We start from the raw sequence: 19,598 nt of genomic DNA on the forward strand, positions 1-19,598 counted from the left end.
GACCAGAAGTGGATGTAGTGTAGATTAGAAGTGGATGTACACTCAAATTCTTTTTTAACACTCTATCTGTGGAATTTGATTACATCCATTGGCTGTTAGAATATATGTCCTCTGCCTGTGTAAAGCAAAATGTATAGGAGCAGATGAATGTACAGGGTTGCTGAAGAGAAATCACATGTTGATTACCACTAACAAAGTGAAACATTTCCTTCACACTAGCTTTTACAGCTGTATTTTATAAGTTTGTGCAAATGAAAAAGCCTCAGAAGTGATTCTATTAAAACTTTGTGTGTTTGTAGCTGATAAAGCACAAACACAAAAAACACCATAGCAAGATTGGCAATGATGAATGTCTCTGTAATGACACAGCTTGGCCAGCTCATACTGACCAGGCCAGACCAGAGGCCTGGATCAAGAAGCACAATTTTGTGTTTAACAAGCTAACATAGTTTGATCTTAAACTTATATCGATCTAACCCTGAATTTTCTGGTTTGCTGGTTCGCTCATCTAGTTCAGCTTGATGTTTAGCTGGTCAACCACCTTACACTGTAAACAATGTTGCTGTGAAATGACTTCATTTGAATGTGTACACTGGCTCCACATGAATGAAATATATCACATATAACACCATTACTGCCATTCCTTTTACTTACATTTGGCAAGAACTCTGTTCATGTAAATGTTCTTTATTCAACCAATGAATACATAGCAACACAGCAAGTCTAGATGATGAGCATTGCAAACCAGCTTAGAACATCTGAAACCAGCTACTCACACAAACTGGTCTTATCTGGATTTTTCAGCTTTTGTACTTGCTGTCAAATTTCAGTTTAAGTAACAGGAAAATGTTGTACTAGTGTCCTTTTAGGTGAAGGAGCTGTAGACCATTTACACGGTCACTTGTCTAATGGAACTTTCAAGGCAAATCTGAATGTGTGCAAAAGTGTCGTTCAAGGTCTGCAAGTTTGAATGATGCAAAGCCCAAACATTGCTAGTTTGGCTATATTGGTATTGTACCTCTGTTAGAGTGTGAAAACACAATAGAGAGATAGAGGCACAGTCCATTTGCTGGACTGGGCATCTTCTGCCTCAGCGGACAAGGCCATTGTGTTAATTTGACTCTCACTAGATGGCAGTGTTCCCACTTCCCCTGAGCAGAAAGCAGAATAAGGATGCTTTGCTTTTGCTAAAATGTACTTTATTTATTTCAAGTCAATACACCAACCATTTTAGAGAAACTAGAGAAAAGAAGAAGGGAAGAAAGCATTGCAATTCTACATGTAATACAATTCACCTTACCTCTTCAGAGCACAAAGTGGTCAGTAATGCGAATGTGATGTCTACAAGATGAGTGTTTTGTGGGATGATGTTCTCTCTTACTAAACTGAATGAGGTATTATTACAAAACATTATGTCTGTGCTCTCCGTCAGCCATTTATGCCCCAGAGGACAAAGAAAAACCTCTAAAAAACACATATAAAAGAGAAGAGAGGTCACATATACTTAATGTACAGGTGACACCGAAAAAAGTTGTTTTTCCTCAAAGAAAGAAGCATTGTTGTGTTTGAAGTGTGGATTTCTACCCGTAAAACACTTCTGTCTGCTTTTATGATGTTGCTCTGTGCAACAAACAGTGGGAAAAAAACAGTGCACTGAGCTGAAGCCTTGCTCCACTCCTGTACACAGCTTTACAGCTCTGCTCTCCTTCTGCCCTGCATGGATAAGAGCACAGAGAATAGCTCATGCAGACAGAGCCAAGACAGAAATGGCAGGGCAAAGTCACTGACTAGAGGAGAAATGAGCTTTAATCAGAGTTATGCCAACTCTTGAAGTTTATTGTAATAGTACTACTACCACCAAAATTACTACTACTTATAATAATAATAATAACAACAACAACAACAACAACAACAACAACAATAATAATAATAATAATAATAATAATAATAATAATAATAATCCACCAAAATAAACTAAATTTCAAAGAGATAAAAAACTATAAATCAGAAAAATACAGTAATTATTAAAAAAATGGACCAAGTCAGTCAAACTGCCATCCATACAGCTTCTACCTAACTAAACACACCTGATTCGACTCATCAGCTCATTGGCAAGGCCTGCATGAGTTGAAATCAGAGTGTTAGAAGAGGGAAAACACTAATCTCTGCAAGAACTCATATTCGCCCCTAATTTAGGTGGTCCTTGTAAACTCCTAGGCCCCATTTCAATAAAGGGAGGAGGGGACAGCAAGGAAAGGATTTTTCAGTCGCCCTCGGCTAGGTTAGCCTCAGTACTTACCAGATAGCCATGTAAACCTTGCTATGCTGAGTGGTTTTTGAGAATTTTAAGCATAACATACATAAAATTTGTAAATAGTTGCTCTATCTGGGTATTAACTTTGGTGTAGAGCTGCGGTATAAAGCTTTTATTTTCGTTGTTGCTTGCCATGTAGCAGATTGAAGTCATGAAGTTGTATCAGCAGCCATGTATAAGAGATGGAGTCGTTTGCAAACTAAAGCTGAGCAAATAGAAAGTTATGATTTTTGAATAGTAAGCATTATACACATCTTTGTCCACAGGTTTGATCTGGTTTGTAAAGGGAAATGCCTCTGGTTGCAATGATTTCTGGGCACGTTTTGCTGGTTGAAGTCAGCACTTGTATACCCCTAGTCCCTCGCCCCTTTGATGCCTCATGCAATAAACTTTACAACTAATCAAGGCATTAGGGACATCTGTTAAGGGAGACGGTGAGGCCAAGTGGACAAGAGCTTGTTAAAACTGGTATAGAAACAGGTTTTTAACAAATTTGTTAATTTCTGGGTTTGCCTCAAAGAAGTTATATTCAAACAGCTGAAAAACTGGGGTTACCAGCCAGTGTGTTCTCTGATACCATGTGAATTCAGCAAATTAACCCCTTACATGGCCAGGGCCCACTGGCAGGTGTGTAAGTAAGTTTTCTTTTTACTTCTATAATCTAAGAATAGCTCAGCCAGTTTGCATTGAAGTCCCTGTAGTTACTGAATAGATATATAGGTAGATTTATTAATGACACTTTAATTTTTATACTGTTATATGCATAAATGATTGCAACATTAAGCCTAGCTGTAGTGAATAGGAAGACCCTATCAATTAGGAAAAAGCTATTCTTTTGTATGTAATGAAATTGTATGTAACATAAATATAAAATTAAAATAAATGTGTTTTAACTTCTCTCAGGTTATCAGTTAGAGAATCACAGAGCTAAAGGCCATCATAACTGAAAGCTTACTTCACCTTCAGTAAATCCACTCAGCATGGACATAAAATAAATAAATAAATAAATAAAAATAAAACCCTTCATCAAAATATGCTGCAATCAGCATGAATAATTCACAATGATTGCAAAAGTGTTTGAATACTTGCAATGGAGTCACCAGCGCTCCAGGTGCGATTGTGGCAAGGTGTTTAAGTGGTGTTGCAACGTCAGGGAACAGTGGAGAATCGCCTACTGTTTGATCACTGTGTTGTGTACACTGCTTCAGGGGGTTTTAGTCTGAGGGGAGAAGTCGCGCTTCCCCTAATCAAAACCAAACTGTCACTGCTCTGCGCTGGCTCTCATCTGCATTTACACTGCAGCCTGTTTGGCTGTGGGTGAATGTGTTTATGTTGTTGAGCTTTGAACCCGCTCCACTTTTTAAGCATTCTTTAATTAGCCAGAATTAGTTGAGAGCCCTTAGTGTTCCAACGTGAGCTTATGCAGGGTGCTGATGTGTGGCTGCCTGCTGATCTGTTACACTGCACATCTGTGTTAAATTCCACTGTTGGAACCCAAAGCAACACTAAATCAAAGCCCATGGTGCATGTTGTGCTTCAATCCATTTTGTAATCAAGTAATAGTTTCAAATATTGGTGCACAGAATGTTTCTTATGCTGATTAGAAGAATTACAATGCTCTTCTTGAGTACTCACCAGGGCACAGTAAACAAAAGATCAAAGGACAAAGAAAAAAGATCCAACGGAGGTTACCTGAGCTGTACTTTTGGCAAAAGTGCTAGACATCTAAAACACCCAGAAGAATAATAAGAAACAAGTAGCATGCTGCCATCAATAGTCAGCCCTACAGTCATTCAAATAAGACAGGTTTGTCTAAAAGAAATAGCTAGAGATGGATTTGATCAAGGTAGGATTGCAAAGGGAGGTAATAATGAAGGACAGCCAAAGTGTTATCTGAATGAAAGATTAATGCAGCAGTTTAGGGGAGCATTTCCTACCTAGCAGAATCAGAGACACTTGGCTAAGCATTGGCATGAAATCATCTGGCTCCGCTTAATAGTCGTGGAACGCTGCTGTGTAATTAGGTGTAACTCTGCCCATTTTTTACCCCACATTTTCCTGTAATGCATTATCAAATCAATTTTACACTTTTTTTTGTTTAATTATTAATAGGAGGTCAGATTGTTTTTTTTTTTTCATATTAATCCCAGAACCAAATCACTACAACAAAAAGGATAAGTAATCTTCAGAATGTAGTCCACAATGTGAATTATTTTCAGGATATTAAGAACCAGTGTGGTAATGTGGTCTACAACATGTACTTCGATTTGATGCACTTTTCAACACTGTAAAAAAATCCAGTCTGACAGTGAATTCTTTGAGCCACCTGAGCCTTTTTCATTTATGAGCTGTGTTTGCGGCTCACTGCTTTTTTGAGTTTGTGTACAGCTAGTCTATTAACCTTTGACACGCACAAAAATGGAATTGTGGAGTTGAACATAGCCGCATTGTAAACTGTACTGCAGAATGAAGACAAACGCAGAGTTTCACAGCCCCAAATGCAATGAATATTCAAGTTTAATACTAAAGCCCAACATCTTAATCTGATAATATATCATAGAGAATTGAGGTACTGGCAGATGTAGAGCTACATGATTGTGCTATTTTCACATCTAATCTTGGTTAATGTCATCATTCTGATAGGACGTCACTAATGTCCAAAAAAACATCTATGTCTAGTAATTGCTGGAATTGTGGTACATGAGTAACAATGTGAAGCAGTGTGATGGGTATTGCACCATCCATATAAAACATTGTCAAATATCACTACACAAGGGTAAAATTCATTCAGAAGTAAAGATGAGGAGGGGTTCACCATTCTGTGAAAGACTGCATGGGCAAATACTTCAACAATTCAAGAATAACGTTTCTCAATGTAAAATAGCAAAGTACTTGGATATTTCACCATCTACGGTACATGATGTGATTAAAAGATTTCTTTAGAATCTGTAGAAATCTCTGTATGAATGGGACAAGGCCGAAAACGTTGGATGGCTGTGATCTTTGGGCCCTCAGGCAGCTCTGCATTAAAAATGATACAATTCTGTAGTGGAAATCATTGCAAGGGCCTTCAGTTCATTATCAGTACTTGTCATGTTTGGAACTAGCAGGACACTGAGTTTTTCTGTTTTGGAAGCTTTTATGAGATTCAGTCTAGAAACAGAAATTAGACTATCCAATCAGCAATGACTGGTTCTCAGCTGACCTCAGAAGCATACCATAGATGTTTATCTTTGTAAGAGACACTGCGCTACCCAGAGTGACTTTAACTTGTTGAGATGTACAAGTATGCAGCACACATACTACAAGATACCATTCAGCATGACACTGATATAATTATGAGATTTAATGAGGGTAATTTAGTAAGATTATGCTCACAAAATGCAAACTACATCCTTTTTTTTTACTTACTTGGATCATTATGCTTTAGGCCCAGTCCCATCTTATTTTTAGCCTTACTCCTTGTTTCCAAGTGTTACCTTGCCCCTTGGAACTGAGTTACAAGGGGTAGTGGTTGAAATCTCCCTCTTCAAAATGGGGCTACCATCAAATAAAGAAGCAACATTACTTTATGAACCGGGTACCAGTGGTGCTCTATAGGCAACCCTGCCAGTCTGCAGTGACAGCAGAGGAGGGTAAAGTACAGCAACCTCACTGGGGATGTACCAATTATTTATTATTGCCTGTTCCTAATTCTTCGGTAATATGAAGCTGAAGTCAGCTATTTACAAGCTTCTTGTTTGAATTTTCCCCGCCTAAGGTGCCAGAATGTAACTGCTGCACCATTTAAGGGGGAAAGTGAAATTTAGCCAGCTAGCTACCGAGAAAAGGACCATAATATGAAATTACATAAACTAAGACAATACAATGGTTATAGTATTTTGTAGGTTCCTTTGGTTGCTTGTGTAGCCATCTACCTGTTTTTTTCTTTTTTACTCATAACACTCTGTTTGGAGTGTGCTTTTGAAAAACCTCTGTTTGGAGGGCCATGTAGCTCTAACACTTTGCCCTACCCCTCTCAACAAAAATCTGGACACCCTACCCCTAGGCATGAGTGCACAAAAAGGAGGGGTAAGGACTAAGTGGTAGGGGCAAAGGGTGAAAGGGAATTGGGCCTTAGTCTATTTTCAATAGTTGCTCAGGCTACAAGATCCTTAGTTTTATTAATGATTAGATGAGAAATTAATGGTAGTTATTGTACTCTGTTTCTATCTATAACACACTATAATCAGCATGAGAAATTGATGCTATAGTTCATGTAACATAATTAAGAAATCAGCAGGTCCATTAGGCTGTATTATGTCTGGTTAATGTAAGGGTGGTTTGGCTGGGGTACAGTAGAGACAGCCTTTTATAGCATATATGTAATACATGCTTTTTCAGTAATCACTGAGGACCAAGATACACAAGCTGTCTTTGTGTAGTTTTCAACATGTAATTTCAGCTGAAAATATGTAAATAAATAGTTAAATGATTAATTAAAAGCCTAAAACTGTAACCGTGTAACTGTAGTCAAATCAATTTATGGAACAGTAGTAGTTAATGGAAGAATGGAGGGATGTGAAAAGAACAAATGAAAGGAAAATGTACATAACAACTATGCGTAAGTGAAAAAGGAGCAGTAATTAAAAAAAAAAAACTAAAGGAGACACTCACAGTTGGTTTAATATGCATATTGGACAGTTAGTTTATTCAATATGTGATGTAGGTCAATTTTGCAAAATGGATTCACTAAAATCTTCATCCTTGTAACAGCTCTGCTCTAAAGTTAACTTAATGTACCATTTCTATTGGCCCAATTGTCATGACAAAAAGAAAGAAAGAAAGAAAGAAAGAAAAAGGACAAAAATAGAGAAACTATGTTTTGTCCTGACAGTGATGGTATATCATATTGCATACTGTATTTAGTTGAACAGTATAGTATGTGTTACTATATTAAAATATTGAATATAATTTTTCTTTAGGAAGACATATGAGTGGTTGAAGTTTATGGACAGCGATGTCAGGATGATTATAAAGATATACAGAAATACAAGGATCTTACTAGCTGACTAACTAAGCTCATAGATGGCGTGCATAGCCAGAGTCATGACGCATGGCTAAATGATGTTTTTGGCAAATTTCTATTTTAGAGAAATAGACAATCCAGTTACTTTACATTCAAAGTAAATGGAGATCTTATCATGAGTCTGTTGGAATGTGTGTCAGCTCAAGGTGAGGTTAATGCCATTGTGGAATCATTCTGATACCCTCATAACTCAGTCCTCACTCTGTGACACCTAATGGGATGAATGCTCCATTTCCGTGCCGTTGTCTGTGCGTTTATAGGTGAGGGATGGGTGAATCTTATTATGAATCTCCTCGTAAAGTAAATGCTATCCATTATTTCCATGGTCCAGACTCTGGACGTGCGAGTGGATGGGGCATTCTCATTGCTCTTATCAGATGAAGCGGGATAATTAGAAACTCAGCGGTGTGTTTAATCGGGCAAATGAAAAACGCTACCGCTTACTGTGTTTCTGCTCTTCATCGGGCCCACGTGACTGCTTTCTGTGCCTTCTCTCATTCTCCTCTTCACTTTCCTTAGCCTGCCGTCATCCCCCTCTCTGAGCTGGTGATTCAGAGAGCGAGACTATGGTCTGGAGCAACAGCAGGCACCAACGACTACAGCAAACATTGCGTTCGTCCTAAAATATTCCAGCGTAGGGAGTGCTACCAATAGGGGCATAAACGTTTGTGATCAATGTGTTCTGTGGAATGAGGATATCACATAGATTTAGAAAAAAATGGTTCTAGAATGATTTCTAACAGTTGTAGTGTTTATCAGGGAGCACCTCAACAACAAATTCTATACAGGTGACACAAATAGTGACATCTGATCAGTCAAATGACCTGAGCTTGGCGAACATACATAAATAGTTCATGAAGAAAAATATCAAGCAATAGAAAAAGGAATGTGTATTAGGTGCAACTATTTAACCCATTACATGGCCAGGGCCCACCAGCTGGCCTAAAGTTTTTTTACACACTTCTATAACCTAAGAATAGCTCAGCCACTTTGCATTGAAGTCCCTGTAGTTACTGAATAATAAGCCGTATTATATAATAAGCCTGTGATGTTAAGAGGTTAAACTTTACAGTCATTTTATTTTTGCACTGGGTGTATTTTCTTTTTAAAAATTATATATAGACGGTGCTGGATATAAATATAATATAAATTATATGTATAATTATATTTATAAATATTTATAAATATAAATTACACACACACACACACACATATATGTGTGTGTGTGTGTGTGTGTGTGTGTGTGTGTGTGTGTGTGTGTGTTTCATATTTTCAAATATGAAAATCTCTTTGCCATTTTTGCCAAGAGTCAAACGACCATGGCCATGCTGAGCAACAAAACCCACCAGATTTTCTGATGGCAGTCATAATTCTACCTTGTGAATCTATTTAGACTTCCTATTGCTGAGGGGGCTTTTTAACCCCTTAAATGGCCAGGGTTCCCAGCAGGCCCAAAGTTTTATTACACACTTCTATAACCTAAGAATGGCTAAGCTATTTTAGGTTACTGAATAATAAGCCTTAGTATGTAATAAGTATGGGATTCTAGGAGGTTAATGGACTGAGAGAAGTACTGATACAGTTGTGCAACCTAGACTGGCATTTTCTGGTTATCCTTGAGGTTGAATTTTTTTGTAGTTTAAAACAAAGGTCAGTTAAATTCAGTGCACTTTAATTTCTGGGTGAAGTGTGTACTCCTTTCCTAGATACAGAGCACTTCTGTTTACGAGCATCATAAAGTCCCCTCGGCACAAGCAGTGCAGTATAAGCTTCTGTAGCATCGTTAAGCTGGAATGAGCTACCCTTGACGAAGAGCTGCCTGGTCAGGACTGCAGTGGTCAGTTTTAAGTGAAGAATTTCCAAAATAGAGAAACTTGGAAATTTCTCCCTGATTTTTGTGTAGATTACACACAAAAACCTGCATCACAGAGGAGCAAGGAGAAAAATGTAAATGACATTGATTTCAGTATCTTAAAGCAGGTAGAATGTTGCTGGGAACTGCACAGAGATAGAGAAAATCCTCATGCTGGATCACCTATTGACCTCAATCTTGTGTAGAATAGCCGGCTCAGCCGTATCAGGTCCCTCTCCTGGCTTCTTCGGTGGGAAGTGAATGAAGACTAATTGGTCTCTTTAGTTTGCCTGCTACTTGTGTCTCCTGAATTAAATCCCCTCAGATTAGTGCAGCACTAATACTTAGGCAAGAAGAGACTAATACCATGAGTGACCTCTTTGTTTCTCCATTAGTGTTTGGGCAGAGGGTCTAACATAACAGAAGTCTCTATGCAATGTCCTTTCTCTGCATTATACAGGCAGGTGGAGGTAGAGCTAGGATCATTTCACCATGGGATCATAGCACATACTTTGATTGATTCTGAAATTCCTGACCCAAATTTTGTCCTTAAAACACACGTCCCACACCACAGCGCCACTACTTAGAGTAAATCACTGTTCACTCTTTGTAATGACCCATGGAACATCTCTATAATTGAGGTTAATATGTAATACAATGAGGGAAGACACTGACCTTGCCAAATTGCTTGTGTGAAATATGTCCCAAGAAAGTGAAACTACTCAAAGTTCTTCTTTTTTTCTTTTTTACCTCTTCTGGGCCCAGTCTCACTGTATTTGAATTTACTGTGTTTTGTTTTTTTTTCTGTGTAAAAATCAAATAAACTGTTCGCGCTCAGTTAAAAAAAGTGAATGTTACTAAATGTGTCCATGTTAATTTGTAATGTTTATATTTTTCTGAGCAAATAAACACATACACACTAACTGCTCATGTGAATAATCTTAAACACTTCACACATTATAATGTATAATTACTGTTTATTTAATTTCCAGTCAAAGTGGAAATTAGGGTAAAAAACATTTATTTAATAAAAATTATGCAGAAGCCTCAAGAGCTAAATATAATATTGTATTTTTCAGTATTTAGTTATATAAAGACTTTTCGGGGAGTTTTTGAAGAAAAGAGCAGGGATATTTTTCCACTCCCCGAAAGTTCAGTCTTAGAAGTTGGTCGCATTTTCTGCTGCTAACAATCCAAGTAAACTCAATTATGAAATTGGACTCATCAGTTTACAGAACACCACTCCAGTCACAAACGTCCAGTTTCAGTATTTATGTGAGAATTGTTCTTTCTCAGTCACCGTGCTGTTTATTTTGTGGAGATTTGGTGGTCTGTCAGATCCTGTGTGGTTGTTAGGGATCCCATTTTCTATGTAACTTTTGATCATTTTTAGAACTCCAATTTTGTAAACTCTTGCTTTTTCACTTATTTTCTTTTGAGTTTCCCCTTCCAATATCTGAAATAGAAGTGCAACAACGTATTCACAATAAAGGAGACAACATTCATGAGAGAGATAGAGAGAGACAGACAGAGAGAGAGAGCTTGAAGGATCATCATGTCAGACTAATACAAAGAACCTTCTAAAAGGCTAAGGCATCTGTGTGTGTTTGTGTGAGTGAATATGGGGGCGTGTGTGTGAGGACAGCCTGCTAAGCTGCAGTGTGTTGAAATTCAGGTTGGTCTCATTACAGAGGTAATTCCTTCAGCACATTCCTTGCATAATGGGAGATGATGGTAATGATGTTTTAATGGCCTGCACAGTGCCCAGTGGCAAGATTCTAATACCCCGATTTGCCTCCACCGCTTGGCGAGAGAGAAGATTAATAGAAAACGAACAGCCATTACATCTGCGCAAGAAATCAAATCAGACCACGCTACCAATCTGGGCTTTCTCTCTCTTTCTCTTACCCACTTGCTCCCGCTCTCTTTATCCATTCCTCTTCCTCTGCCCTTCTCCCCTCCTTCATGATTTTCTCTGCTACTTCGCTTTTCTTGTCTCTTTTTACTGGATCTTGACTCCAGTCCAAACTTCAAAGAGAACGCAGACTGGATTTCATCAATTGGCATTTGGGTTTAATGGGAGAAGACAGAGGCATGAGATGCAGTCTCTTAGCAGAACTGTAGAAATGAGAAGATCTATAACAAGCTTCTAATATGTAAATTAAGCTGCCTTTACAGGGCATCGCCATTAGAGACAGCTTGATTAGTTTTGACTGCCAGTAAGTTCTTTGATCAACTTCTAATAGCTGTTCTGTATACAGGATGTCAAAAACATATGAAAATGGTTAGATCAAGCAAGTGTCCACTGTAAAAACTTTCAAAAAAGAAAGAATTTTCTCACATTTTCTTTCAGAAAACAAAAATGGAAAAATTGTTAGAAAATTTTTAGATTTTTGTCTTGTTTGTTTCACAACTAGGGCTATAAGAAAGACTACTTTTGTCAAGTTCAAGTTGAGATCAAGTCAAGACCAAGTCTGAAGTGAATTCGAGGCCAGATCTAGATTGACACTCAAAAACTGTGCCCTTTTTTAAGACCAAGCCTTAACTAGCCTTTAACATTTAGATGTTTGGTGAAGTCTAAAAGTCAGTTGTGTATGAATCCAACCAATGCTGCTCTAATCCACCAAATACCTGCTCAAAATCAATCCAACCAATACCCACTCTGAACAAATCTAACCAATATCCACTTTGAATGAATCCAACCATTGTCCGCTTCAAATAAATCGAACCAATGCCTACTTTAAATGAATCTAACCAATTCCAACTCTGAATTAATCTAACCAATGCCCAATCAGAATGAATCCATCTAATGTCATTTTAAATTAATCAAACCAATGTCTGCTTTAAATGAATCTAACAAACGCCTGCTTTAAATGAATCTAACCAATTCCCACTCTAAATGAATCCAACCAATGCCCAATTAGAATGAATCCAACCAATGCTGCTTTAAATGAATCAAACCAATGCCTTCCCTGAATTAATCCAACTAACAAAAATATGTTTTTCTAGAGCATAGTTGGATGTGGTTGAGACCAGAGACTAAATTTGGTGAGACTAATGGCCTAGACTGAGATGAGTCCAAGTGTGGTGCTTCTTTTATAGAGTGATAGAAAACACAGTGGCACACAGAAAGCTCCTATTGCAAGTTTATCCCTTAGGTATTGTTTCATCTGCAAACTGCTGAGCGTTCTTTCTATTGCGTTGATTATCGTGCATGACTTGCATTCTCGTTTCCCTGACTCTGATTTTTGGATTGTTGGATTGTTTGCTCTGGATCTTTGTTTTTGTGTTTTGACTTTTTTGCCTGTTTTTTGATGATGATTTTGACTTCATCATTAAAGCCTACTTGTCTTCTTTATCCGCGAGCATCTCTATTCTGTGATAATCATTACAAAGAGGGCCTATATTACATAAAACCAAAATATTCTCATCTTTTTATCTTTTACTTCTCCTGTAAAGTTAGCGTTTTGGAGATACTTGTTTTTCTTTGGACAGCAATGATATATTTATAATGCAAAGGCTTTAATATTTTGCCATTATAAATATCAGCCTGCAGCAGTTTAGCATTGTCCATTCATGTTGAAGTTATAAGGAATGTTTTAGCCTGGGATGCTATTTGAATGGCAGCCAATCGGAACAGATATATATCATTCTCAAAGGCACAGAAATGAAAAAAAAAACAGCTTGTTTAATTCTAAAAAAGACTAGAACATGGCCATGTAAAATGAATTTGTTTTGAGTACATAAAACTATATAAATGTTATAAATGGACTTCAGAGGACAGCATAACTGAAGATATTCAGCCAGATGAACAGCATGCACTGACAATAAACATTACTAAAACTACTGAAAAGCATGATCAGGAGTCAGTGATTGTTGGGATGCAGTAATTAATAAATTGCTGTAAGTGGATGAGAACACTCTGACTCACTGAGTGTGCAGCAGCATATCAGGCCTCAGTAAGACATTACTATGGAATAATGCAGCCCATGGAATAGCCACTCATTACAGAGTTGTCATTATCTCTCCTCAGTGTCCACAACAGCACTAGCATTATTCTAATAATCAATTTCACTAGCAGGGCCAGTGCAGGGGTGAGGGGATGAGTGTGTGAGAGCATATTTCTGTGTCTGTGTGTGGCAGTGAGTCTGTGCATAAAATATATAGTATTCACAGGTCTGACTCATCAAGTTATCAGCCCCTAGGCATTAATATTTGATGGGCCCCTACCTACCTTTTGGGGTGAGAAGGGATTTTTTCATGATATCACAGCAGGTCATATGAGGACTATGCAGCATCATGATGGAACCATACTAAACGCAGTATTGGGTGGATTGTGGAGCAGTAGAGAGGAATCAGTGATCAAAAAAGAAAATGAGTCAGATGTACAGGAAAGACGTGGAGAGTATCCAGATTATGATCGACCGTAATACAATGACAAATTTGATATTAGTTCATTTTTTTCGCTGTGCTGCATCTTTCGATTTTTATCCTAATTGCCCACGGGGGTCCCCTAGTGCCTCAGGCACCCATATATCTTTATATACAGCCAAAGAGAGAGAGAGAGAGAGAGAGAGAGAGAGAGAGAAATTTTCTTTGGCCTTAGTAAAATTCACACTTTTACTCTAGTGAGGATTTGGCAGCTTCTCTTTCTGTTTAATTAAAGAAAAAGCATCTGCATTGAGATCCTTAACCTCAGAGAATGAGAGAGCGAGCAAGCGAGAGAGAGAAAGAGAGAGAGAGAGAGAGAGAAAGGGAGGGGTTTTACTCTAGTGTCTTCAACATGAAGGGCTCTTTATTGTTTACAGCTTCTTCCATTTTCACACAGTGTTCATACGATGCTCAGTATAAATGTATACTATAATTGCTCCTTGATCTGATGTGTACTGTATGTATTAAATTCACTTTGATACATGTCTTAACATCTGCCTTAACAAGCGAGTAATAATAGTTAATCAAAGACAGTATAAAGATAGTATAAACCAGAATGTAACAGTAGAATGAATTTTAAAAAAATAGTAAAACATAACAGGAATTTTTATTTTCAGTAAAATCATTAATATGTTAGTTAGAAGAATACAGCTAGAACAATACAGTCACTGCACGGATTTATAAAATTTCATCACCAAAACACCTAAAGGGTGGTAACTGTACAGGTTTCCACAAGGCGAGGTTTAGAAATGTTTAAACACACTCATGCAAATAAAATCACAAAGCATTGTTTAATTGTTTATTTAGTGTTGATTGAACAAATCAATGTACTGCTCACTGCCCAGATTTTCTCAGATGGCCTCAGACGTTTACACAGTGCTTTAGCTCAAAGTAATTAGAACTTTGACGGTGGCAGCTTTGTAATGCGTGTCATCAGTTAGCCTAACCTTTGCCAATAATCAAGTGACTTGATAGAAAAATGCTAGCATAATTTGCACATTCGAAGCCGCCGGCGTTCTATTTTCAAAGCACATTCGGCTGCTAAGTGTGAGAGGTAGGCGTCAGTTGCCTTTAGGTTGATCAGCAGCGAATCGACCGACATCCATCTTGCCTTGTTTCACTGTGCTAAATTAGACACAGTGGCCTCAGTCGAGTACCTATGCCTGTTATTAGTGCGGCTGGTTGTAATTACAGCATACGTGCGTTTTTGCCTGCTCTACCCCAATCACTGTGATTCTGGAAGCAATTACTCTCTCTCTCTCTCTCTCTCCTCTCTCTCTCTCGATCATTTTCTCTTGCTCGTTCTCTCTCTAACACCCATTTCTTGCTATCTCTTGCCTTTGTTTATTTGTAGCATTGTTGTGAGGGTGAAAATTTAAGGTCTAAATTGGGTGTTGAGTAGAGCGAGAGCAGAAGCGAGTGAGAAAGAGAGCTTCCTAAACTGCTCCAATATTCAGCCCATCTTAGTGCAATATACCCTCTTTGTCTTTTTATTGAGATATATTTTTCAAAATAAAAATTCTCATATATATCATTTATATAAGATGTTATGAATGTGTTATATAGATGCCCTTCAAGTAAAGTGTTACCAAAGTTAGTGTGTGTTGTCTTGTTTAACAGAAATAAAAACCCTTTGGTCATTTTGTGACATCAAAAGAAATGGAAAACAAATGTCAGACTCTTTTGGCAACACAGAATGCAAATATTATGTAAAAGTGATTGATTTTGTAACTGTGTAATAGATTATGTAACCGTTTAATTACCTTCAAACAGCATAGATGCACAACAATAATAACTTCAGGCCTCAAACAATCTGTCTCAAATTCACGAACTATACGGAGACCTGTACGGATAGCAAGGTTGCAATAACAGCTCCACTAACCACAATAAAGATGCTGGAGGAACCTGTTACCCCTCTATAAAGAGTCTTTTCAACACAGTTACTGATGTTTTTGCTGACAAAACACTTGGTTAAAAGTGTAACTCTCTTTGTCCATCTTTTAAACTCAGCATCTGGAAGATAAACAAGAGGGAAAGCGCCATTAATTTCATGTTGAAATAAATATGAATCTGTGTGCTTAAAACCAGTGAGCTGGTAGATGTGAAAAACTCTCTGAAGACTAATGAAATAAATACCAGAAGAGTGGTAAATAAAACATCATCCCTTTACCAGACTAGAGCAAAGTCTTTCTCTCTGCCTCTCTCGCTCTCTTTCCTTCTGCATCCCTCCCTCTTCCCCTCCGCTCCGAGGCATTTTCACACTAAATGGAGTTTGACTTTATTAGCCTCTATAAAAAGCGGTTTGATTCAATGGTTAAAAAGCCGGATCTCATTAAAGCCATATGACTGTGATGTGTGATACTGAAGCACAGATCATAGAGCACCTTTGCTTTATTAAATCTTGCTAACCGTCTCAAATATACTCCCCTAGAGCCCAACTGCCAGCTCTCAATTAGAGTCACATAAGACAGGCTTCATGTGAACATGAGCATGAGAGAAAACAAGCAAAATACTGAAGCTATTGTAGATCCATACAAATGATAGAACATAATATCACATACCGATAGTCATTAAAGCAGTAAATCAAGGTTATTCCCAATTTATCACACTGGGTGATTATGTATATGATGCAGCACAGCTCGTATATAAATGAACCCAATGGGCCAGTATATTGTGAGTGATAATACTTGACTTGATTGGCTTCTGTCCAGACTTTGAGTGCCCACTTATTATGTGCCCTTGTTTTCCTAAAGTGTGTAGGTCAAGTGGCCATTAACCATTCATGGACGTCAACTTCAACTTTTGCTCACATAGCACTTTGACGTGGAGTAAATCACATTATGGATCCATTAGAGTGGACATTATGAACCAGTGAATATCTGCAGTTGTGTGAGGATCAGCTCTTTTCTCTTGTAAACCTTTTCAGAAGGTAGAGAAGAGAGGAGATAAATGCCAAAGGTATATCTGCGACTGCACACTGCATTCCATGAATCACAGTGAGTCTAAGCATTCCACACTAATTAAGCCCTTTGTAAGAAGTAATTATGAATTTTGTGAGAAATATAAATACAAAGTGATGCCATAGATGAACCTCTTTTGGTTCCCTAAAGAACTTTTCATTGGACGATTGTAATGGAAGTGCAAGTATGAATAACTTACCCAATACAACAAACAACACACAATTACATACTTTTTAATCCATTCATTGAAGAAACTGATCCAGCATTAAGTGTCAGTATTGAAAAAAAGTATATGAACCTGTGCTTTCAGTAATTGGTGAGATCAGTGACTTCAAGCAAACATTTCCTATAATGGCTTACAAAACTGCTTAAACTCATTGATTTCACTGGACTTTATTGCATGAACTCCACGCTTCTGTTGACTAAGGTCTGGACTTTGTCTCAGCCATTCCAAAATGCAAAATTTCTTCAGTCCTTCTTCGGTAGACTAACTTTTGTGTTCAGGGTCATTGTCTTTCTGCAAGACCCAACGTCTCTTGCGCTTCTGTTCATAGACAGATGTCCTGACATTTAGAATTTGTTGATACAATACAGAATTCATAGCTTCTTAAAAGATGGCAAGCAGTCTATGTCCCATGGCAGCAAATCAAACAAATATACTGCCACCACCATTTTTTACCACTAGAATGAGGAATGCTTGAATGTAGCGTTTGATTTTCGCCAAACATTATATTTCTAAGCCAAAACGTTCTATGGTTGACTCATGCATTCAGAGGACATTCTACAATCAGTCTTGTTGATAGTCTTGGTGGTATCCAGGTGGTCTTTAGCAAGCTTTACATGAGCAGCAATGTTCTTCTTGGAGAGTGGTGTTGTACAAAAACAAAGATCTGATCACATTTCAGGTCAACTGTATGCAGAAATTCATGGAATTCTAAAGGATTCACAAACTTTGTAGCACCATTGTAGTACTGTATGTCCAAGCCAAGAACCAATTAGTAGTCTTTATTTTTAAGGGTGTAGATGCCTTTCTTTTTTCTTATTAATTGACAACCACAACAAAGGGAAGAAATTAGCAAATTACCACTAGAGGTCATAAAACTATAGAACCTATATTTAATATAATTAACAATAAAATACATGAATAATCATGTATCTTATGCTTGTTTCAGAAGATATCTAATGCATAAGACATGCCAGGGAACAACTTTATAATTCACTGAACCAAGGCAACATCATTTTTGTTCAAAACCTCTCTGTCATTTTCTCTACCCACTTTGTGTTCTCCTTTTTTCTGCATGTTCCCCCTCTTCAGCATGAAGCAGTTCAGAGACCCGCAGAGAGCGACCTAATGAGGGCAAACAGGGTGCCGATGAGCATGCATGCCTCAGTTTTTCCTTTTCATTAGCCAACCCACACAAACACTCTCCTCTCCCCCAATATCAGTCCCAACTCCTCACTCAGCACCCTGCATTCACTCACTCTGTCTTTTCCCTGGTGTTCCAGCTCCTCTAAAAAAAAGAAAAGAGGTGCTGTTTCCTAATAGCTACCTAATTAAAGGGTGTGCCATTTTGAAAGACTCGCCATATACTGCCCACTGTGCAGCACTCTTATCCATTCATTTTATTAATGGTCTGCAGTGACCTAAAAGAACCCAAGTTACTTTGTGCACATGTATCTTCACACTATTTGTTATTTGCTGAAGTGTTGAACACTTTAACTTCTCCTGCAAGAAGCACAAGCATTAGTAAGAAAAAGAAAGCTGTGTTTGTGGAAGTAAGTATCCCTTTAATCCAGTGTTTTTTTTTTTCAGTCCTGATCCTAGAGAACCTCATGTACTGCACAGCATTTCGTTGATGTAACAAACCTCATTCAAATCACATACAACGTCATGAATACCTAATGAGTTGAATCAGCTGAGTCATAGCAGGAAAAACACTGCAAGAAAAAAATACATTTTAACCATTTATAATTTAAACTTATCATGACATTTTCACCCAATGTAAAGGGAATCTGACACTTTCAAATTCTTTTACTATTAAAAAATACAAGGTGTCACAAGGTGTTTATTGAGGTTGTGGTCAGGGCTTTGTGCAGGCCACTGGAGCTCCTCCACACCAAACTTGTTAAATCATGTCATTATGGAGCTTGATTTGTGCACAGGAGCACAGCCACGGGTCTTCCTCAAACTGTTGCCACAAAGTTGGAAGCATATAACTGTCTAAAATATCTTTGTAGTATTGACATTACCCTTCACTGGAACTAAGGGCTGAGCCCAAACCCTGAAAACAGCCCCAGACCATTATCCCTCCTCCACCAAACTTTACTGTTGGCACTATGCATCCCAGTAGGTAGCGTTCTCCTGGTATCTGCCAAACCCAGATTTGTCCATTGTGCATTTTGATCTTTGTCATGTGTGCAGTCATAAAAAAATATCATGAAGCTCACAATGGACTATTTTTAGCTCATGTTGCTTCCAGAGGCATTTTGGAACTCTGTAGTGTTTGCGTGGTCTACCACGTCGGGGTTGAGCTGTTGTTGACCCAAAACACTTCCATTTCACACTAATGGCACTTTTAGTTGATTTGGGCAGATCTAGCATGATAGAAAATTCACAAACTGACTTGGGGCAAATGATATGTCAAAGCTATGTTTAAAGTCACTGAGGTTTTCAGTATGACCCTTTCTACTGCAAGTGTTTGTCTATGGAGATGGCAAGACTATGTGCTTTATTTTCTACCTGCTGTCAATGGGTGTAACTAAAACACCTGAACTCAATAAGTAGGAGGGTTGTGCACATACCTTTGGCCATATAGTGTGTCTACTGTACTGTGCACGCAAGTCAGAGACCATCCTTCATTTATGTAAATTCCAGTCAAACAGTCAACAAGTATGAGTCATTCATTTTTCATTGTCAGAAAAAAGCAAAAAAAATATTTTAACAGAAAATTACACAATAGCCACAACAAGCAA

Source organism: Colossoma macropomum, unplaced genomic scaffold (genome assembly GCF_904425465.1).
Source record: "Colossoma macropomum unplaced genomic scaffold, Colossoma_macropomum, whole genome shotgun sequence".
In the NCBI taxonomy this organism is placed as follows: domain Eukaryota; kingdom Metazoa; phylum Chordata; class Actinopteri; order Characiformes; family Serrasalmidae; genus Colossoma; species Colossoma macropomum.